At 40.3% G+C, this 23,592-nt stretch overlaps 1 protein-coding gene across 3 annotated transcripts in view; it reads right to left on the reverse strand.

Moving 5' to 3' along the window:
- The window catches only part of STK32B (serine/threonine kinase 32B), a 351,540-nt gene that overhangs the window by 311,779 nt on the left and 16,169 nt on the right, over positions 1-23,592 (reverse strand). The window contains exons 2-3 of one of the 3 annotated variants that reach the window (XM_074276564.1): positions 21,431-21,589; positions 15,945-16,083 (exon numbers count right to left, since the gene is read on the reverse strand). The gene's annotated coding sequence lies outside the window, so the exon portion shown is untranslated. Of the gene's footprint in view, positions 1-14,773; positions 14,945-15,944; positions 16,084-21,430; positions 21,590-23,592 lie in introns of those variants that run through there. The other 2 variants (XM_074276563.1, XM_074276565.1) reach the window with 2 other exon arrangements.

Raw genomic sequence — 23,592 nt, forward strand, 5'->3', positions numbered from 1 at the left:
GAGGGGGTGATGGAGGGGGAGACAGAGGGAGGGGGTGACAGAGGGAGGGGGAGGCAGAGGGAGGGGAGACAGAGGGAGGGGGTGACAGAGGGAGGGGAGACAGGGAGGGAGAGGTAGAGGGAGGGGGTGACAGAGGGAGGGGGAGACAGAGGGAGGGGGAGGCAGAGGGAGGGGAGACAGGGAGGGAGAGGCAGAGGGAGGGGGTGACAGAGGGAGGGGGAGGCAGAGGGAGGGGGAGACAGACGGAGGGGGAGGCAGAGGGAGGGGAGACAGGGAGGGAGAGGCAGAGGGAGGGGGTGACAGAGGGAGGGGGAGGCAGAGGGAGGGGGAGACAGACGGAGGGGGAGGCAGAGGGAGGGGGAGACAGAGGGAGGGGAGACAGGGAGGGAGAGGCAGAGGGAGGGGGTGATGGAGGGGGAGACAGAGGGAGGGGGTGACAGAGGGAGGGGGTGACAGAGGGAGGGGAGACAGGAAGGGGGAGGGGAAGAGCGGGGAAGGCGGAGGCAAGGAGGGAAAGGAAGAGGAAATGGGGGGACGAGGACAGGGCTGGGGAGGGGGCAGCGCAGGCGTTCCCTCCTCGCGTCTCCTGCCGGGGCCGAAGCCCTCGAAGGACGCCCGGCGGGGTTGGGGAGAAGAGGAAGGCCCGGGGCAGGGATCTGCAGGAGGGGGACACCTCTCTTTGCTCCTCGGGGAGCCCGGCCGTTCCTCCCTCGGGGCGTTTTAGGCGAGGAGGAAATTTCGTTCCCGTCTCCCCCAGAATCTTTGAACTATCTCCCCGAGAATCTCTGTCCCGTCTCCCCGACAATCTCTGTCCCGTCTCCCCCAGAATCTCTGTCCCGTCTCCCCGAGAATCTCTGTCCCGTCTCCCCGAGAATCTCTGTCCCGTCTCCCCAGAATCTGTCCCGTCTCCCCCAGAATCTCTGTCCCGTCTCCCCGAGAATCTCTGTCCCGTCTCCCCGAGAATCTCTGTCCCGTTTCCCCAGAATCTGTCCCGTCTCCCCGACAATCTGTCCCGTCTCCCCCAGAATCTCTGTCCCGTCTCCCCAGAATCTCTGTCCCGCCTCGGAGTTAGTTCAACGCTCCCAGAGGCAGGAGAGCGAGCCGGGCGCCTCTCTGGAAGCTCTCCCAGCGGGGGGTGTCCACCTGCTCACCCCCCGGGCGCCCCCCTTGCTGGTGGAGCAGAGAAGCGCGCGAGGTGGAGGGAGCCCCTGTGGTCAGCACCCTCGGACACGGGGCCCCTGGATAGCCGGAGGAGAAGCGGAAGCTTCGGGGTCTCAGAGTCTGGGACCTGGAGGGGGGGCGGGGACGAAGGACGCTCCACGGCAAGAGACCGGGCGCGCGGGAGGGTGGGCTGAGGAACGGAGGCCGGGTTCTAGACTCAGAAGCCCCGGGTCCGAACACACCCGGACTGTTTGGTGATCTGTATCACGGTCACGTCTCCTCCCGTCTCCCCCACGGGTGCAGCCGGGGGCGGCCCATAAAGCCCAAGGTCCCCCGAGGCGCCAAATCCTCGGCTCCTGAGGCGGGGGGAGGGGGCAGAGCGAGCAGAGAAGTGGGCAAAAGAACTAAGAGCGAGGGGCAGGGCGAGCAGCTGGGGCCCGAGGGCGGGGCCGGCCCGGCGGAGGGGAGCCGCTTGGAGACGAGCGATACTTGGGGTCACTCCGCCACCTACTGGTCACGGAAGCTCTTCTGCGGAAAAGCCCATCACTCCCATCTTCCCTCCGCGCCGCTTTGTGTCACCTCCACTTTTACCAGCGGGATCCCTCGGGCTCCTGGGGAGCCCGGCTCGTCCGCGGAGCTTCTTCTCCAAGTCCCGCGGCCCCCGGGGAGCTCTCTGAAGTTCCGGGGCGCTGAGAGCCCCACAAGGAGTAACAGATGGCTCGCTGCCCCATCCACCTGGACTGGAAGTCCCTGGGACTCTGTCTTAATTTTTTTCTCTCAGAAATGAAGTGGCCGGGAAGCCTCTAAGGCCCTTCCACTTCTGGAGGCAGGAGGCTGTTTGAAACGTCTCCTGCACTTCCCTCCTTCCCCCCGCAGCGCAGCACAGAACTGTCTTAATCTACCAATTTACCAATCGATTGAACTTAGCCTGTGTCATCATCATTACTTAGCAATTACTCATTTAATTGCATTATCACTTGAAGAAACAGAGGTACAGGAAGCTCAAATGACATAGCCATGGTCATACTGACTAATAAGAAGCCAGGATTGATACTCACAATTCCAAGACATGGGCTCTTTTCTCAATCTCATGTTCCCTTTTAGGCAGGAAACTAACTCCCTATTGCCTCAACAGTTAAGATTCTCGATACACTTTGGGGGTCACTTTACCTTAATCCAACCCATTTCTGCTCATTCCCTTCTTCAGATAAGACAACCCCCCAATTTTCTTCCCTATCCCCTAATTCCTCTATGTTAGGATCCTTACAAGGTGCTAAGTCCCTGGAATGAATAGAGACAATAATTATCTAATTCAGTATGATGGCTCTGACCCTACAGGGAGATTAAGGGCCAGAACTGGAGACAAGGCACTGACTGGAAGTGATGGAGATTCTGGGGGAGTTTAGCATGGATTTAATCCCACAATAAATAATGGTTTCCTAGTGATGAAATGATTGGTGTACACTCAGTGGACCATATATAAGCAGGAAGCTCTCAGAGCTCTCAGGACTTTGGGAGATTCAGAACTAGGATTGACTTCAGGGAGATTCACCAGGCAGAAACCCACAATCCCTCACTCTTGGAGGCAGCGTCATATTCATTCCCATGTCTACCTTGGTGCTGGCTGGAGACATTGGGAGGAGGAGAGGCTGAAGCTGGCCGGAGATATTCCGACAAGAGCCCACAGGAAGCAGAGAGAGACAGGCCTCTAAGAAAGCTCACTGGGCCCAGGAAAAGAAACAGGACTTTGAAAGACAAAATAAAAGATTGGGACTTTAACTCCTGGCTGCATTGGGGATTATTGAACTGAACAGAAACTAAGGCTGCTTCCAGAAGCTCCCCAAGAAACCTGCTCCCAGAGAAGCATTACAATCTAGAGAAAAAGAACATTACATTCTATTATTGTCTCTATTCATCCCAGTGACTTAGCACCTTGTAAGAAGCCTAACACCTCTAATTCTAATTCAAGGTCTCCTCTCCACTCTTATACACTTCAGGTCTGTGCCCTTCCCATGAGCCTCCTTTGGCCTGCATATTTCATTGTGCCCTTTGAAAAGCCCATCTCTTTACTAGAATTCCTTATCATTTTCTTCCTCTTCCACTCATTCTACCTCTTCACATTAATCGAAACTTGGCTTTACACCAGAATGCCAAATTCCCAGCAACATTTAATCTCTTTTTTTTCCTGAGTGCTCCACTTCACATGATGTTGATCTTTTTAACCCTCTGATTCTTCTAGTGTTATTCTGCCTCCATCACTTAAGCATTCTTTAAAGTTAATGCTTCTTACCACCTGACTTCCCAGTTGTCCTCCACCTTACTTAGGGATATTATTACTGGGTTTCTCCATATTTCCCCCTGATATTCTCAAAGGACATGGATGATATCTTCTAAAACCCTCTCAATTCCCTAAATTTTTCTACTCCTGCGAATTCCATCTCTACTGCATTTTATCTACCTTCCAGATGTGACCTTCCCTTGGAATTCCTTTTCCCACATATTCAATTATGAATTGCTTCTCTCTAACCAAAATCTGAGCCCTTTTAGACTTTCCAATACCACGACTCTCTTCCCAAAACAAACTTTTCACCCTCACTGTGATAGGTGTTTCCTAAATTCTTCCCTGTTCTTCTATATCATAAACCCTTTTCAGATCTCACGACCTACCTTACTCGGTTATAACTCAATAGCCAGCCCATCAGCCATTTCCATAATGTAGTCTCATATATCCTTGACTTCCCACTTTTTCATTCTACCATTTCCAGACTAACCATGCTGCTACTGGGGTGCTTCTCACCATCTTCCTCTTCTCCCGCCACTCAGAAATGTCCAAATACAGCTAGAGGAATTCAATTACTGCTACATATTTATGCTTTCTTCTCTCACCTAGACCCTCGCTGCTAAATGAAATCCTGTCCCTAGCATTCAAATCCTGAATTTGCTATTTTTCATAGGATTTTAGAATTGGAAGGATGTCATTGGCCATCTAATTCAACAAATATCCCACTATAAATAAAAGAAAACCCATTATAAATTATCCTGCAGTGATAATGTAACTTATTTCTTAAGGCCTCAAACGATAGAGAACTCTTTACCTTACAAAGCATCTCCTTCTACTTTTAGAATAGCTACTATATCTTCTATGTATACAATATAGCTTCTATAGCTACTAAAAACTGCTTTTCCAACACCGAGCCTAAATTTTCTTACCTCTAACTTCTACTTGATGTTCTTCTTTTTTTTTTTCACCTGAGGCTGGGGTTAAGTGACTTGCCCAGGGTCACACAGCTAGGAAGTGTTAAGTGTCTGAGACCAGATTTGAACTCGGGTCCTCCTGAATTCAAGGCTGGTGCTCTATCCACTGCACCACCTAGCTGCCCCTTGATGTTCTTATTTTGACACTATTGGGCCAAAGCCAAGGTTGACCCCTCTTCCTCGTTTTCATTTTTTAATTCACATTTTTTTAATGCACTTATCACATCCTTCCCCCTCGGCTTTCTTTTCTCTAAATAAAATGTGCCCAACTCCTTCCAACGATCCTCATATGACATGGACTGAAGGCCCTTTATATTTTCATATGTTCTCATTTTTGTGAACGTCCTTTCTAAACTATGGCACCTAGGACTCAAAGCAATACTCCAGGTGTGGTCTGACCTGAGCAGAGTATATTCAGAACTGTGACCTCTATACTGTAAGACATGTAAAATGTATGGGATTGCCTGTCATCTAGGGGAGGGAGTAGAGGGAGGGAGGGAAAAACTGGAAAAATGAATACAAGGGGTAATGTTATAAAAAAATTACTCATGCTTATATGTTGTCAAAAAAATTATAATTATAAAATTAATAAAAAAGAAAAAAATTGAAATTAGTTTTTTTAAATCTTCAAAAATAAAGTTTAAAAAAATTTTAAAAAATTTTAAAAAGAACTGTGACCTCCCTATTCCACTGAAGCTATGTCTCTCTTTACGCAGTCCAAGATCTCAACATTTACTTCAGATGCTTCATAACGCTGCTGACTCATATTTGGGTGTGCAATAATCCCAAGGCTCCATGAATAGAAGCATCCTGCAGACTACTAACTTAGCTGCCAGACCAGCTCCCACAGTCAGCATCCCAAGAAGCAACCCTTGTGGAAAAGGGCCCAGTCAGCTGCCAGCCAACTGTTACCATCAAAATAAACAAGCCATCGTAACTGAAACATTAAGGAACATAGAAACAAATGTCATGTATCAGAAAGGACAAGTCAAACACCCATTGAACATCCCAGCCATCACATCCCCTTAAATTCTAATAGAAAACAAGAGCTAAGTCCTTAATCTATGGAGCTAGCAATTCCACGAACCTCCAACACTGTTTCTAAGCTAACCGTAGAAGTTATCATGATATCAACCTTTGGGAAAACATGAACTGGAAATTGCTTCTGCAGATAGTGCAGTCCCTGCCTTCTCAGGGACTAATGAAAACCTAGAAAAAAAAAGCATTGTCATCTTGTTCTACATCAAAAATGGATATTGCTTTTTAATCAATAGAAATAACACTAAAGATCTTGTGTTCTCTAGAAGAGGGAGTGAAAGAAGAATGAAGAAACTGGAACACAAGGTTTAGCAAGGGCTAATTTTGAAGAATTGTCAGTGCATATATTTTGAAAAATAAAAAGCTTTAATTAAACGAAATGATCTTGTGTGCTCCTCCACCTCCTGGATTCTGACGTCTTCCCATGTGACAGAAAGGTCTTCACTGTGCTGACTTCCCCACTGAAATGCCCACACCAACTCTTTGAGAGGAGGGACTGTCTTGCTTTTTTATTTGTATTTCCGGAACTTGGCACATAATGATCATTTTGTAAAGTTTTTCTTTTCTCTCATTCATTTTAATACACAGATCTTTTCCAGACAAAACGGCTAGATAACCAGAGCTTCCCCCTTTCTAATTTGTGAAGTCAATGTTTTTAGCCCAAGTATAAAACTTTATATTTATCCATCGTTATCAACAGCACATAGTGCCTTAAGTTTTATCAACATCATAAGATTTGATCCTCACAACAATCTAGGAAACAGATGCTATTATCATAACTATTTTACAGGTGAGGAAACTGAACATAATGAGAGTTAAATGACTTGCTCAGGGTCACATAGTTGGTAAGTCTCTATACCTGGATCTGAACTCAGGTCTTCCTGACTCCAGATTTAATATTCTATCCATTCAGCTACCTCACAGCCATAATGAATTCAATTTAACTCTTTTGCCCAATTCTCTGTCCTTCGGGGTTTTATCTAACTTTCCAAATTTTGTGTCATACAAATCAATGATAATATATACATATATATTTATGTATATATGTAGTACATAAGATATACATATAATCACGAGATTAAATTTGGATCCCCAGAATACTCCACCAGAAAGTTCTTGCCAAGCTGACACTGATTCATTAGCAAAGCCTCTCTTATCCTGGTTATTCAATCAGTTCCACATTTATTTAACTGCTTTATCATCAAGTCCATATCTCTCCACATTTTCCACATGAATAAAAATACTTTTATCAATTTTTTTTAAAACCCGGAGAAAGTTTCTTTATCAAACCCCCCTGATCCATTGGTTTGAAACACTATTCCCCAAAAGGGGAAATCAGCTTAGTCTGACATGACATTTTCTTGATGAAGCCGAGGTAGACTTTTGAAATGATTGCTTTTACTATTAGGTATTTCTTCACCATATCTTGCATGATCTGTTCTAGAATCTCCCCAAGAATCAAAATCAAACACATTCACTTATGGCTTACGGATGGTATTCTCTATTTTCTGGAAACAAGGATATTATTTTTCAGTCCTATTGTGCTTCTTCCATTCTTCATGATCTTTCAGACATCACTGACACTGGCTTGTCAATCACATTTGTCAGTTCTTTCAGTATCTAAGCATGTTGCCCACCTCAGCTAGGCCACTTGAATTTATTAGAAAGTCCTAGCATCTCTCTTCCTATCTCCTAACTTACCTTAGGAAACCAATTCCCAGCTATCCATTTTTGTTCTTTTGTTTCCAGGACAGTCGAAATTTCATATTTTATATAAAGCTTTTGAAATGTACTTTCCTAAAATCTAAGGTACATATCAAATGATGTCTGGCTATACCCTTCCCTATCATAAACTCTACAAGGAAATGATCACTTCCCCAATAGCTTCCCATAATCTCTACTGCAGAATCAATTTTTCCCCATTAGAAATATATCCAGAAAAGAATTTCTCCTGGCTGGTTCCACATTTTTTGAAGGATGAAATGATCACAGGGGCAAGTCAAGAACTCATTGGTTGCTCTTCATTTGGAAAGAAAGAGTATTCCTGAAGATGTCTGGATAACTGAAATCTTTCCTCACTACTCTATCATAGCTCTGTGCGAGCTTTAGAGTTTCCCAGAGTTTTCATCTTTTTCTTCTTTCTGCTCAGGTGTTCTGTAATATATTCCATGACAAAATCACTTCTATTTCTCCCTCTGCTGATCTTCACCAAAATACTTTCTCTTTTCTGCTTCCTTGATTTTCTCATGAATATGCTTTTAATATGCAATGTTAACCATTCTTATCCCCTTTTACATATTCTGCTTCTTTTGAATAAAGTCTACATAGTCAAAGACATTGTCTAGGCAGGGATCTTATTCCACCAAATCTTAGTGATAGCTGTGAAGTACAACTTGCATTTTATGTTAGAATATCAACTTTATCTATCTAAATACCTAAAAGGTGGAACTTTGCAGATAATTTTTGTTTCCTTGAGATTTTTTTTAAAATGTTTTTATTTTAGGTAGGGGGGAGGAATTTTGCATCTTTTGTATTTGTTTCTACTGATTTTCCTATGTTGTACCTATTTTCTTGGTAGATTTAGATATATAAATAATTGTTTTTTCTTCATTTCACATCGATTCTGTTGTTTAAATCCTTTTTATTGGGTTTGCAAAACATCAGGTAAATATATCTCACAACCTTGGTTCAATATACTCCATTCCTGGTCAGGAATTTGCCATTTCTGTATCTTAAATCATTGTCCAAAAATCTAAATCCCATTCTCTGACAGAAATTTCTTAGACGTCTATTTAACCATCTCTTGGATATCTCTAGCTATATGTCCCACTGGAACTTCAAACTCAGTAAGTCTAAAGCTGAATGCATCTTCTCTTCCCTAGTTTTTGTATTATTGTAAGCAATATCGCTATCTATGAAGTCACCTGAACTTCTATCTTCATGTGATCTTTTTCTTCATTATCTCTCCCTCAATACATCTAATACAGTATTTTCAACTTACATTGATTATATCTTCTCAATCTTTCTCATATCACACCTTATCTTTTCACTTCATCTACAACTACCCCAGCTTAAATCTTCCTTTGCTCTTACCAGAGCCATTACATAGTAGCTTTCTAAATACTCCTTTGTCTTATTGGATTAAATCTACAACCCATCACTAATTTCCTCTTTTCTAAATGCCTCCCTTCTTTTGAGACAGCTTAGACATCTCTTTTTCTTAATTTCTTCCCCCTGGCAGAAACCTGAATTCATAGTTTTATCAGTACAATGGAACAAAGAGGTATTCCAACATATTAACCAGAAAGTTCCTCAGACCTATACTTCGGACAAAAACAGGGATTGTGAAGACTCACTGTTGGGTTTTCAAAGTAGAATTCATGATTGGTAACTAAATAGTACTTTCAACAACACTTCTGATATCCTTCTTCAACTCTGCATAGACCTTCCTGGTCTGAAAAACAAATTCTAGTCTCTGGCTTTTTGTTCCCAACTCACTATGTTAATCTAGTCCCTGTCCCGGCCCAGCTTTTGCTTTACACTCATATTTTGGACTCTGCTCTTTCTTTCCTCAAGAACAGGCTTCCCCTTAAGACTAGTGGTTGCCCTCATCATAGGCAGATATTGTATTCCTTTTTGGGGGTCACTTATTTCTCTCCTAGTGATTGAATATTTCCTTTGTATATATCTCATTCTATCCTGTGTCTTAATTATTCGTGTAGGGGTTAGATCTCTGTTTGCCACATCTTTGTATCCCCCAGAAGTAGCATAGTTCCTTACAGTTGGTACATTTGGTAAATTTAAGTGAATGAAATTTATTGATTAATATTCTATTTATAGGACGTTGTTAGTTAACCCTGCGCCTCGATACTGCTCAATGATAGATGCTTTAGAAATCATTATTTTCTTTTAATGATGAGTTGAGTCCTCACCATATAATTAACCACCTTGCTAATAGTTCAGATGTACAGGTGTTCTCCCATATGTTTCCTTCTAAATAGCTCTGTGCCCTTGGGTTTGACTTCACTATTTAGCCTCTAAAATATCAAAAGAATAATGAAGACTAAAAAAATCAACACAGGCATAACTCATCTGCATTTATTATCCCACAAGTAAGATTAAAAGTGTGCATCTCCCTAACCAGAAGCTTCTAAAATTGAAATATAATTTGCATTTAAATACTTGTTTCACAACCTTTTCAGATTGATTACTTCTTATTTTGGCTTCACAACTACCTTGAAGATGGGCTGGGTAAAAAAATGATAATTTTCATTTTCCAGATGAGGGAAGTAAGTCAATATGTAGGTTTCTAAAATTATTTGATTAAGAGCTAGAAGGGAACACAAAAAAAATCATCTGTTCTACTCCTTGGGATCATTTTTTACAGATTAAGAATTAGGAGCTGAGATCCAGAAAGACCAACTTTATCTGGTTGGTGAAGATTAAAATGAAACTTTTCTGATGCCTTCTTGCAATCTTTCCAATACTCTTTCCATCATAATATCCTTAGTTGTGAAATGTTTTAGATACAAAGATTACTTTTTCCTGGGCCTGATTTCATCCAACTTATAGTTGGATAACTGAGATCCAAGATAACTTGGATAACTTATCCAAGATCATAAAACCAATATATGAAAAACGCAGGGCTTGGACCCAAGTCTCCTGATTCTGTGGCCAAAAGATTAATTTTCAATTTCACTATAGGGTTATTTAAATATATAATTGTATACCCACTACAAGTTTTATATTGATAGCTCATCATGAGGAAAGTAGACTTGGACTCTCAGAGCCAGTGGCAAAGGAACGCATGCCTCTGGAAGCTTCTGGCTTTTCAAGTTTCAGCAACAAGCTGTCCACAAAAGAAGAAAGAGAAAGTAACCTTTCCCACTTCAATAATTGTAGCAGAAGATGAGAATGACAAGAATCAAAGTTTGGAAGCTACCTAAAAAAAATTGTTGTAACGTAAAGTATTTTTCTGATGATCAGTAAGTTAACATACTACTAGAAGAACTTAACCATGTCAGAATTAACATTCTTTTTAACAAACAAAACCTGAATACATTATTTTTGTGTCATTTAAACACATGGAAGAATAGTTCTCAGAGAGGCAACTAGAATATAATCAGAGGCTCAAGGCCTATTTGCATAAGATTTTCTTCATTGGTAAAGATGAGAGAGCTTAGGAAAAGAGAGATCATTTGATTTCCAGGTTTGACAAAGAAGCCCATGATTCCAGATTCAGAGAGAGGTCAATCATTAAAGGGACAAAAACATTCTGGGAATAAGCCAATATGTACAAGAGTTGCCATTTAGATCATGTCCTTTTCCCCAGCTTGCTACACTAAAGACTTCAGAGGATTTCCTCTTGTGTGAGATCTAAGACTCTTTTGAGTTCAGAAAAACTCCTGGCAGTATCACTCTTCATGTAGGCATGGCGTATTGGGAAATTAATCTCCAATGAGAAGAGATTGCAAGCCTTTACTTGCAAAAGGAATTGACAAAATTGTTTTTAAGAGGTGGCAAAGGATAAAAAGAAATGTTATTTCATGTAACGGTCACCTTGACTTGGAACAATCACACTGAACTTAAAAAAAAGAAAAGATTGCCTAAACGATCAGTGCAGCTTAATTTCCAACATCTGTTGCAGAAGAAGGGACTTTTTATGAAATATTCTATAATCAATGAATCTAAGCAACACAAAGTTATTGGAGAGAGGAAAAAATACTAGGAAACATTAAGAAATTAAATAAGGCAAAGGCATGTAAATTATAGAGAATCTCACATCTACACCATCCATATTTTCTTTATGAAAAAGAAAGAATTCATTGAATAGGATTAAAGTGGTAATGTCACCAAAATTGGCAATATCATTAAATATTATTCATCAGTTACTGTACTTTGCTTCCCTTTATGCGCACACTCTCTTTTCACTTTCTTTGGTACAACCAGATTAGCCTCCTTGCTGTTTTCCCATATTACATTTCATCTCCTGCCTCCAAGTCTTTGCATGGGCTGTCTCCCATGTCTGAAATTCACTCCATCCTCTCCTCTATCTTTTAGAATCCTTGATTTTCTTAGAAATTTATCTCAAACACCAGCACCTACCTGACATTTCCTAATGCTAGTGCCTCTCCTCTAAATTGTTTGTATTAGTTTTGTAAATATTTATTTCAACATAATTGCATTAGTTCATATTGTCTTCTATGTAGTGTCCTTTTGGAGGTCCCTGTTCAGGCACCAAAATGTAGTGTTTGGACTAGCTCCTGGAGGATCTCGGGACCAGCCTTGGTTTTAGTGGAGGAGTGAAGGAGGCAGGAGAGCCACCAGGATGGTCAAAGATGGAGAGTCTCATTTCCAATCCTCTCAGCCCTTAAATACCTCAGTATGATTACATCATTACAACACACTAAGTACATATGAACTAGAGAACTATTATCTCATCAATCACAGAGTAAGTGCTCTCTATAAGCACCCTGTAAGTATCCCTTGCTTCAAGGGACACAGGTGGTCACGCCCTCCTTAACCTCTCAGGAAAAGGTGGGAACACCAAGGGAAATGGAGAGCCAAACCAGATATTGTCAGTAGGAAAATGGTTGTTGGAAGGAATATAAGAAGTCAGGAACCCTTATGCACTGTTGCTGAAATGGTCCAAAAATTCTGGAAAGCAATTTGGAACCCTACTTCAAGGTTACTGAATTGTACATATTATCTGCCCCAGTTATGCTTCTACTAGGCTCATATTCCCAAAGAGGGCAAAGATGTAGAAAAATGATTCATATATACATATATATATATATATATATATATATATATATATATATATATATATATATATATATATATATATATATATATATACAAAATAGTGGCACTTTTTGTTGTAGAAAAGAACTGGAAACAAAGTGAATGCCCATCAATTGGGGAATGATTAAGCAAATTATGGCATAGGGATAAATTATATTATAAATTATATTATTATTATTATATTATTGTGTTATAAGAAATACAAATATGATGGAATCAGAAAAAACCTGGGAAGACTCATATGAACTGATACACAGTGTAGTGAATGGCACTGGGAGAATATTTTATGCAATATTCACAATAATGTAAATAAAAGCATATTTGAAAGACTTCAGAACTCAGATGAATTTGTGACCTTTCAAAACTTTCAAAGAATGAAGAAGTACATTTCCAGTCTGGTGGGAAGAAGCTAGATTAGAGAATGCCAAATGAGATGTCCCTATGCAGACATGGCCAATCTAATGGCTTGTTTGGCTAAATTATACTTTATGGTTATAAGTGAGAGCTCTCATTTGGGGGAAGGTAGTGGAACGATAGCAATAATGGGTGATTTAAAAAAAACAGAAAAGAAAGAAAAATATCAGTGAAAAATTAAAATATATAAAGAAGAGAATAGAAAAAAGTTCAGAAGGGACATGCAAAAATAGGACAGTTTTCTTAACATCATGTTAACATTAATAAAAAAAAATACTTTGCAAAAGCCTGTTATCTATATTATGTACAGTTAGACAAGCAGTCCAATGAATTAGTCCCTCAGTATATTTATCTTTAAGATATCCTAAAAATGAATAATGAATTGAGTCCAGAATGTTCAAAGCAAGCTGGATTCTATTTCAGAAAAGTATTATCTATTGTCTCTTCCTGACCAAGAAACCTGTCCTTTTAAATCCACTTTTTCATAATTATCTATACCTGTTGATTGTTAGAATAAAAATAGGGGGTGACTCAAAAGTCATTGAAGAAAGGCATGATGTACATTAATTGTCAACAACAGTTGACCAGAGCCCTGGGTCTTAAGAGTCAGGTTTCATATCCCATTTTAGATACTTACTATCTGCATAATTCTAGACAAGCCACTTCACTATTTTAGTCCTGTTTCCTTACTTGTAAAATTAGGGAAATGGACATATGGCCTCTGTTCCCTTCTCCTTGACACCCTCCTCTCTATGCATTTTCAGGACACTACTCTCTTCTGGTTTTCCTACCTATCAGATGTCTGCTCAGTCTCTTTTGCTAGATCTTGATCAAGGGCATGATCTCCAATTAAAGATGACCCACTGTTGCTTGAAGAATTCCACCTTGGTCTCTTGGGACAAATCTTAATTTTTCCTCTCCATTGGAACATTTGTCGTTTGTGTCTTCAGAATTTCATTGTTAAATATTTCTCAACTCTCCTGGAGTAACTTCCCCTGAAGCACTGAAGTCCATAGACTCCCAATGAACCCTTTGAAATTTGCTTTTTCAAAATCTAGATTGCATATCAAACCATAACAGAAAGACAAAGACATAGGAAAAAAGAGACAGAGTGCTATAATAGATAGACGGATAATGGAAATCTCCCATTTCTTTTATATTTTTCATCTATGCAGGACCTTTTAGCCAGTTCCCAAATTTCTAATCCCCTTTCCATTCATTTAGTCCAAAGCAATAAAAATCAGGTCTTTTTTGTTTCTCTCTTCTTTGACTTTTATCCACAAACTCTCTTATGCTTCCTTCCTCCCTTCCCAAGTTTCTCGATTTCCTCTGGTTTCTAGAGCCAACCATTAAGACCAGGGTATCACATCATAGATAGGATTTGGGGACAGGACAACCAAGAGTAACATAAGAGGGCTAAGGAGAAGCCTAAACAACTTGCCACATCACAATCAATTCAAAACCAACTCAGTATGGTTTACTTGGACAAAAGATCCCTTAGAGAAGGCATAGATGCTCTGAGATGAAGAGGAGCTGTCCCATAAAAGGGGCAATGCACTTGCTCTGGGGCAGTCGGGCACAGTGGGTGAAGGGCTTAGCCTGAAATCAAGAAGATTTACTTTCCTAAGTTTAAATGTAGCCTCAGACACTTTCTGACTACATGACCCTGGGCAAAGAACTTCACCCTTTTCACCCCCATCTCCTCATGTGTAAAATCAGTTGGAGAAGGAAATGAAAGACAAACCACTTCAGTGGCTTTGCCATGGTGTCCTGAAGTGCGAGACCCAACTGGAAAAAAATGAACAACAACCCCATTTATGCTGCCAGTGCCTGGAGGAAAGAACGAGGATTGGAGGTTGGAAGTTGCTAAGAGACAAATAGCTCAATATGAAGAAAAGCTTGCTCACAGGACTTTTTTGGCTAAATCTGTGATTTCACTAGTATTGATATAAAAAATTTAGGCATGAATTTCCCTCTATCAATAAAGGAAGCAACTTTTCCGTGTCTTATAGTTTTTGAGAGTTTCTTGGGGACACCGAGAAGTTAAGTGATTTGCCTAGATTCCTACAACCCGTATGTACTAGAACTGATTTTAACTCACTTTGTCTGGATTCTGAGACCGGTTCTCCATCTACTATGCCACCTTGCTGTGGCAGTCTTGTGGATAGAGAGTTCTCCCCCAGTGGAAGTCTTCTTAGTCCAGCTTGAATGATTCCTTCTGGGATTTGTAGTGAACAATAGGTTTCTTGTTCAGGAGCCCTTCCAACACTGAGATTCTAAGGCAATTGCTAGAGGAGTATAAATAAAAGAATAATGGCCAAATCTATGATATAAAAGAGAGTTCCAGTCTCAGTCTTCATGATACTGTGAGTCATGCAGACTATGGAGATCTAAGATAAAAGAATCTAATCTCTGGTAGTCCTGCGTTCTCTCTCAAATTAAAGAGATGTCCAACACTGGGCAGGACCCTAATTCTAGAGTTACTACACAAAGCCCTGGGGAGGTGAAACACAAGAGCCGATTTCTTGAACTTTTTAACTACCTTGAATTCTTTCCCTATTTGAGAGAGAGAGCTCAACACCGGTATAATACTCAAAGTTTGAGCAAAGTGGATTCCTGGGGCAAGTAGGACTTTGCATAGAGAAAAGATGTCTTAACATTCTAGGAGTTTGGGGGTTTCCCTGATTGTAATTAACATGTTTTATATCAAAGAAGGCCCATAGGGGAGGGCTAGAAATGAGTCCTAATCAGATATCCCATATGAAAACCGATTCAGGAGCTGCATCTCTGGGCCATAGACTACGTACTAATCAATGGATCATAATGTACTTGGGTTAAGTAAGTCATATGCATATGTATTAGATGGACAAATGTGGCCAGACAATAATTCCAGAGAGAAAAACTGGGAGGTTCGAGTAGCCAGAGAGGGCAATATAAATCAACAATGTAGCATGACAAGCATATGGTTGTATGGAGTGGTATTCAGAAAGACAGAAATTCTAGCACAGAAGGTGGATGTCCCGTATCACCCTGCTCTGATCAGAACACACAGCGCTGTCATCGGCATGTTTTAGGGAGGATTCTGACAATTTAGAGATTATCCACAAGAGGGCAACTAAGATGGTAAAATATTTGGGAAACATTTATTAGATAATTCTTGATGAAAGAACGTGGGTTATTTAGTTTGAAAAAGAGAGCATTTAGCCACATAGACAAGATTCCTGCTTGTCTCCAGCTACCTGAGTAGCTGCCACACCAAGAAAAAAGCTTACCTTACTGGCCCCAGAGCACAGAGCTAACAGTGGTAGGAGGAAGCTGTAGCAATGGAGATTTCCACTCATTACTAGGAAGAACTTCCTAATTCTTGTCACTGTCCAGGAATGGAATAGATTGCTTCATTGAGCGAGTTTCCTGCCAGCAAACATAATTGAGAAGAGGTTCGATGATCATTTGTTCAGAATATTTCTGAGGGATTCATTCAAAATTAGGCTGGCATTCTCCAATTGATAAATGGTCAAAGGATATGAACAGGCAATTTTCAGATGATGAAATTGAAACTATTTCCACTCATATGAAAGAGTGTTCCAAATCACTACTGATCAGAGAAATGAAAATTAAGACAACTCTGAGATATCACTACACCCCTGTCAGATTGGCTAAGATGACAGGAACAAATAATGATGAATGTTGGAGGGGATGTGGGAAAACTGGGACACTGATGCATTGTGGGTGGAGTTGTGAAAGAACCCAACCATTCTGGAGAGCAATCTGGAATTATGCCCAAAAAGTTATCAAAATGTGCATACCCTTTGACCCAGCAGCGCTACTACTGGGCTTATATCCCAAAGAAATACTAAAGAGCGGAAAGAGACATATATGTGCCAAAATGTTTGTGGCAGCCCTTTTTGTTGTAGCTAGAAATTGGAAGATGAATGGATGTCCATCAATTGGAGAATGGTTGGGTAAACTATGGTATATGAAGGTTATGGAATATTATTGTTCTGTAAGAAATGACCAGCAGGAGGCATACAGAGAGGCTTGGAGAGACTTACATCAACTGAGTGAAATGAGCAGAACTAGGAGATCATTATACACTTCAACAACAATACTGTATGAGGATGGATTCTGATGGAAGTGGATATCTTCAACATAGAGAAGAGCTAACCCAACTCCAATTGATCAATGATGGACAGAATCAGCTACACCCAGAGAAGGAACACTGGGAAAACCGTGAGCATTTTTTTTGTTGTTTTTCTCCCCAGGTCATTTTTACCTTCCGAATCCAATTCTTCATTTGCAACAACAACAACAACAACAACAACAACAACAATAACAAATTCGGTTCTGCACATATATATTGTACCTAAGATATACTATAACATATTTAATATGGGAGTGCCTGCCATCTAAGGGAGGGGGTGGAGGGAAGGAGGGGAAAAATTCGGAACAGAAGGGAGTACAAGGGATAATGTAAAAAATTACCTTATACATATGTACTGTCAAAAAATGTTATAATTATAAAATTAATTTAAAAACAAAACAAAAAAACAAAACAACAACAAACAAACAAACAAAGATAGGCTGGTTGGTTTCTACAATTCCTTGATAGCTCTAGAAGTATGTGATCTTTCGGGTAATATGTATTTTTCAGCATGTTCCTTTGCAGTATAAGCCTTTTCCGTTGGAACACTGCCGATTCTTTTCACTAGAGACAGCCTGAAATGTGGCTCCCCTGTCTGTAGCGGAGCCAAATTCACATCCCGTCCCCTTTTCTCAATAACAACTTTCTGTGGTTGTACCCATGGCTTTCCTTCTCCACCTTTAGAACACAAACTAACTCATTGCTCTGGGGCGCTTTGGCTTGCCCTGAAAATGGGCTGTGGGAGAACTGAGATTGGAGCTCTCCTCCCATGGTATGTGTCAGTCAAAATCACTTCATTGCATTACCCTGTTTTCTCTCCTCCAAAGTCTGAAATGTGCTTCCATAAACAGAAAGTCATGTTCTTTTTGCTTTTGATTAATACTTGCATGAGGAACCATTTGGAATTCTCTTGCCAAAAATAAGACCAGGTGTATATAATACTAAAAATCTCTGCCCTTAGCCTTCCAAATTATGTAAACTATCATTGAAAATCAGTCTAACAAAGAATTATGTATAACTAAATCACACTGGAAAGCTAATGCAATTCTCCAAAGGGTGGTCTCATCTAAGCCAATGCAATTTCAGGGTCTGCTCGACCAGATATTATCACCATGCCTTAAATCTGTTTTCCTTCAACTTTTGTCTGATCTGCTTGCAGCAAATATATTCTATTTACTTCCAAGCTGATTGCAGGCTTTCTGTTTCATGTTATTTCATATTATAAAGAGATGATAAAATATCTTTGTGGCACACACAGATAAGGAATGGGATACAGGGTTGGAGATGTTGCTGGAAATAATTTGACAGAGGCAGCAACTTCGTCTTAATGCTTCTAAAAGTCATCTTAAGAGTACAGTTTACATTTTTATAGTTAAAAGCCTTTGATTTTTCTTTTTGTTCACTCAGTAAGGAGGTCTATAAATCACTACTAATGTTATGTGATTGCATTTCCTGGCATCTTAAGGCTTCCCTGAGGGCATTTTCAGAGTGTGGAAGTCAGGGGCCCAGCCATTCTGAGCTGCTCCCTACATTCAAATGATTCTCTGAGGAATTACGCAGTGACCTCAGAGAAAATATTTCAGAACTCTAGTTTCAATGTGAGCCAGGCTTTTTCAGGTAGAAAACTTGCCTTCCAAACATGAAATACAGAGAGGATAGACTCGATCTTATTGGCTGGATCAAAGATCACTTCGGGAAACAGAGTAGTTCCCAAGAAAAGAAATGTCCAACATTCATTTATTCATTCAACAAGCATTTATTAAATACCTAGTAGGTTTCAGTCACTTTGCTAAATACTAGGGACACAAAGGTAAATGCAATGTCCTAAGAGAGTTTGCAATTTAGGAGGGATGATGACATATATACAATAAGGCTTTTAAAAATCAACTCTACATGAAAAAGAAGGAAGAAGCATGTCTAAATAGTAGTTCATTTGCAAAAAATCTAGGTGTATTGTAGACCGCCAGTTCAATATGAGTTACTAGACTGATACAGCAGCTAAGAAAGCCAATGAAATAGCAGGCAAGATTAAGAAAGTTGCGTCCAAGACTAGCAAAGTTTTATATTCCTTCTCCTCCTCTATGTCCTGTCCAAACTATATCCGGAACATTTGGTTCAGTCCTTGAGGCCCTGTTTTAGGAAATATGTGAATACTCTGGTGGAGAGCATTCAGAGAAGGAAACCTGGGACAGAGATGTGACTCAGCTTCAGTGGGTAATGAGGATTCCATGAAAGGAACTGGGAATGGCTGGCCTAAAAAAAAGAACTGGAACGAACTAAAAAAGGCTGTTTTCAAGCACTGGAAGGGCTCTGAAGGAGGCAATGATGTATAGTGGAAAGGCCGGTGGCTCTGGAGTCAGAGAAGCTGGAGTCAAATCTTTCTTCTGACATTCACTATTTCTATGGCATTGGACAGGTCACTTTTCTGGGAACAGACTCTCATCTGTAAATTGAGAACATTTAATGAGACTCTGACGTTCCTTCCAGTTTTCCCTGTAGGATTCTATGAAAAGGGGGCTATGTTTGCTTTGCATGGAAATGGAAGGCAGAACTACAAGCCAATGGAGAAGTAGGTGTAAGTTCAGGTAGCATGATGGGAGGAAAAACAGCCTCAGGTAGAGAGGTGCACAAGTGAAAATGGCCAGTTTGGAGAGGCGGGGCTGCCCAGCTTTTGGGGGCTTCACGAAGTAGCCACAAGGCTTTTTCTCTCATAATTCTTAGAATGGATCCCATGGTCTCGACATTCTCTTGAAATGGTCAAATTTTCTATTTCTGTGAAGCAAACCAATGACTAGTGTACAAAGTAGTGGACAAGTGCATGAAATGGAACTGGATTGTGAGATTTTTGAGGACAGGGACTCTTTTTGCCTCTTTTTGCGTCTCCATTGCTAACTAAGGCACCTAAAACGCACTCGATGCTTAATAAATGCTTGATGGACCAAAAGGAGACAGGATCTGATCCAGCTTCAGACTCCTATCAGTGAGGTGACTGGGGAAGTTCCTGCCCCTGATGTTGACCGAGTTTCTTCACCTGCCATGTGATAATAAGGATAGATCCCAGGGGCCTTGTGAGAGAGGGTTCAGTGAGAAAATAATTGTGAAGCACTCAACTCAGCGCTCCCAAAATGCTAGCTATTAGTATTGTTATCCTTAGTAGTTTCATTTTCATTATTAGTATTATTAAAACATCAAAGAAAAAATATTTGTTTGAGCTGGCAAAAAAAAAAAACACCTGGAAACAATATTTCTTAGAATGTCAATAACTAATGGATGACCAAGTTGTGGTAGGATATTGTGCTATAAGAAATGAGGAAATAGATTATTTCAAAAAGACATGGAATGACTTGTATGAATTGATGCAAGGTGAAGTGACCAGAAGCAGGAAAACAATTTCTTCAACACTAAAAAAACTTTGAAAGATCTAAGAACCATGTTCAATGCAATGACCCTCCAGAGAAATTATAATGAAACATGCTGGTCATTATAGAGAAGTGACCAATTTAGGGTGCAGAATAAAATGCATATATACACACATATAACAATATAAATGGGTGTTTAAGATTTATATATATATATATGCATATATATATATACAAACATAATTATGTATGTGTATATAAAACCACTGAGGAATTAAGATTATATATGTATGTATCTATCTATCTATAGATAAATAAATAGATAGCTAGATACATGTATATAAATGTAGATTTAGATATAGGTATACATATTTATATACATATGTGTGCATTTTATATATTTATACATATAAATATGCACATATATATATGTGTGTCTAACCATTGAGGATATGTGTGTGTGTCTAACCACTGAGGAAATTTGGTTTGCTGACTAGACATATTTGTTACAAGAAATTTCTGTTATTTTTTAATAGAGAAATGGGGGTACTAAGGTAAAGAGATGTTGTAGGCACTTTCAGATATCTCTAGATTTATTCTATTTTCCTTTGATATAAGAGCCTGCTCCCAAAATGAAAGTAAGCAATCTGTAAAAACACATCATATAAAAAACAGCACATCAATAAAAGTGGAAGTGACTAAAACAGAAAGATGCTAACAGGATTTTGAGGGTTTTATAAGCAAGATAGTCATCAGTGTGGATGCCCTTATATGAAGGACATTTAACATTCTTCTCCTAGTTTGTAAAAAAACTCTCTTATTCTATTTCTCTGTTTCCTATAATTTTCTACATTCACTTCATTCTGAAGGAGTTGAGGCATTCTCCTGTTTGGAAGCAGTCATATTTACCTTACTAATATCTTTTCAGAAATCTATCTGTCCCATTATCACAGTGTTGGCAAAAAAAGGAGACCCTGGCATCTGAAGGGCAAATAGTAGCAGGTAGTAGTAGCTGGAAGAGGAGGAGGAGAAGGATGAGGAGACAAAGTGGAGGAGTAGGAAGAAGAAGAAAAGGAGCTAACATTTATGGAGTGATTTAATATTTGTGAAGAGCTTTATTTCTGATTTCATTTTACTATCTGAAGTATATACTATTATTATCCCCATTTTAAAGACATGGAAACTGAGGCATGAAGGGATTAAGTGACTTATTTAAGGATAATATCTGAGTTAGGGTTCAAACTTAGAGCTTTCTCACCTCAACAGACTGAATCCACTGGGCCATCTAGATCATCTGGGAGATGATGAACAAGTAGAAGATGAGGATCTGGGCTTTCCTGAGGAGTCAAATAGGACACTACAGTGGTCTCTTAGGTACTGGAGCTCCTTAGGGGACTTAAGCCCTTAGCTTTTTTATCTGCAAAATCAAAGTGATAATGGTTATTAGGATCTTAAATTTGTTGACTAAGATAACATATATTCCCAGTTATTATTATAATTATATGATTTTTATTATTCTTAAGTAGATAATCAGAACTCTATTAAAAAAAGAATTGATCAAGTTTCTTATACAAAAACAAAATCATCTCTGAAACTAGACTTGATGTTTTTTAAATAGGTGAGGAGAGAAAGAGAGAAAAGGTCCTGGGATCTCCCACTTAATCCTTGTCAGTCCTGATCTATTACTCTCTGCTCCCTAATCCCCATATCCCCAAAACCATTAACCTATGGTGCAGATAGACCAGTAGTCTAAGAGTATCTGTGCTCTGGGGGAGCATGTGTGAGCCAGGTGAGGCATTCAGTTCTAATATTTAGTTCCAAATTAGTTTTCAGGAAACGAAACGCTAAGTCCTACTCAGTAGACAGAAGGAAAAGGTCAAGTGGAAATCCATTTTGTAAAAACTAATGGACAGTACAGTGAGTGACATGATTTAGCCCCAGGCCTCGAGCATCATTAGCCATAGCCAGCTTCCCAGGACACCAGGTTCCTCCTCTCAGAACAGGTCCACATCTTGCCTCCAGCCTCAGAGCTCTCCCACTGAACACTGCTTCCTTAACATCCCTGGTCCTTGAACCTCCTCTAGACTAAAAGCTTCGTGTTTGGTCCTGAGCTCATTAAGTTCCCTGACTTCAAGCCTTCACTTTGCCTGAGTTCCATCTTCCCTCTCTCCTTCACCTCCCATTCTGCCACTGTCACAATTCTGAATTTCCTTTCTCAGGACCCATTTCCATTTGTTCTTCAAAACTCATCTCCATATTCCTTAGAATACAATAGGGTATGAATGCTTGACTGCAGAAGTAGTTATTAAGCCCTTACTAAGTGCCAAGGACTGTGCTAAACATGGGAGTCATAAATACAAATTCAAAACAATCTCTACCCTCAGTGACCCTCAATATGGGATATGACATATCTGGAGAGACATGTTGTGGTAGAAGTCATAGGGGATGGTAAATTGAACCTCTTCAGAGTTAATTGATATGTCCTATCCAGTAAAAAACAACAGTATTGATTTAATTATGATGGGGGAAGGAAGGTCAGGAAGGGTAGAAATATGGCAAGAGAGTGGCTCTCTGTGAATGGAGACTCCACTCCCTGGACTTAGAATCAAGATTAATTAGTGAAAAAGCCAAAGGACACAGAGTTGTTTCTTGGGAACCATAAGGTCTCCAAAGGCTGCTCGGGCCCTTCCTCTGGGAGCACAATTTCTCACTGGACACAATTACAGGGCTAGTGGGCAATTGGACAATGAGTCAAAGAGGGGCCCAAGCTGCCTCGGGTCTTTCTGGAGATGTCTGTGGTTCCAGCTGGTCCAAAAAAGAATCCCTTCCACATGCACCTGGCTGCCAGAACCAGACGTGGAAGGTCCCACGGGTCTCCAAAACATGTCCTCTCTGTGGCATTAGGATTCTCCTGGAAGGATGCCCAGCATTCTCTGGGAGAGAAGGGTCAGCTCAGTTAATGAAGTCCATGTATACACTGGACTCTTATTACATGCAATACAAGTTTATATACTCTGCATCATAATGGAATGGAGGTGGCCAGGGGCTTTGAAAAGCAATACCAGTGGTCAGGGCAGAAGCCAGATCACAAACGCTGTTGGCCAAGCAAATGCCCACCAAGGGGATAGCTTCTGCTCAACAATTCCCAGTTTAGTGGGGAGTGGAAAGGGCCTACGTCCTCTGTCCTAAATTCTGGAGAACTTCTGGTGCATTAGTACTTCTTTCTAACTTAGGGAGAGTCTCTGGCTCCAGGCACTAAATTCCCCTCTCTCCACAGACTATCTGCACAAACTCTGCTGGGAAAAAATGTATCTGTATAGATTTTCTCATATTGTAACTAATGTAACAGTCAGAATCACTGGCCAGTATGTTTTGTTTTGTTTCTATTGTCAGCGAATAGAAATAAATTAAAACCACCAG

Source organism: Sminthopsis crassicaudata, chromosome 6 (assembly GCF_048593235.1).
Source record: "Sminthopsis crassicaudata isolate SCR6 chromosome 6, ASM4859323v1, whole genome shotgun sequence".
In the NCBI taxonomy this organism is placed as follows: Eukaryota; Metazoa; Chordata; class Mammalia; order Dasyuromorphia; family Dasyuridae; genus Sminthopsis; species Sminthopsis crassicaudata.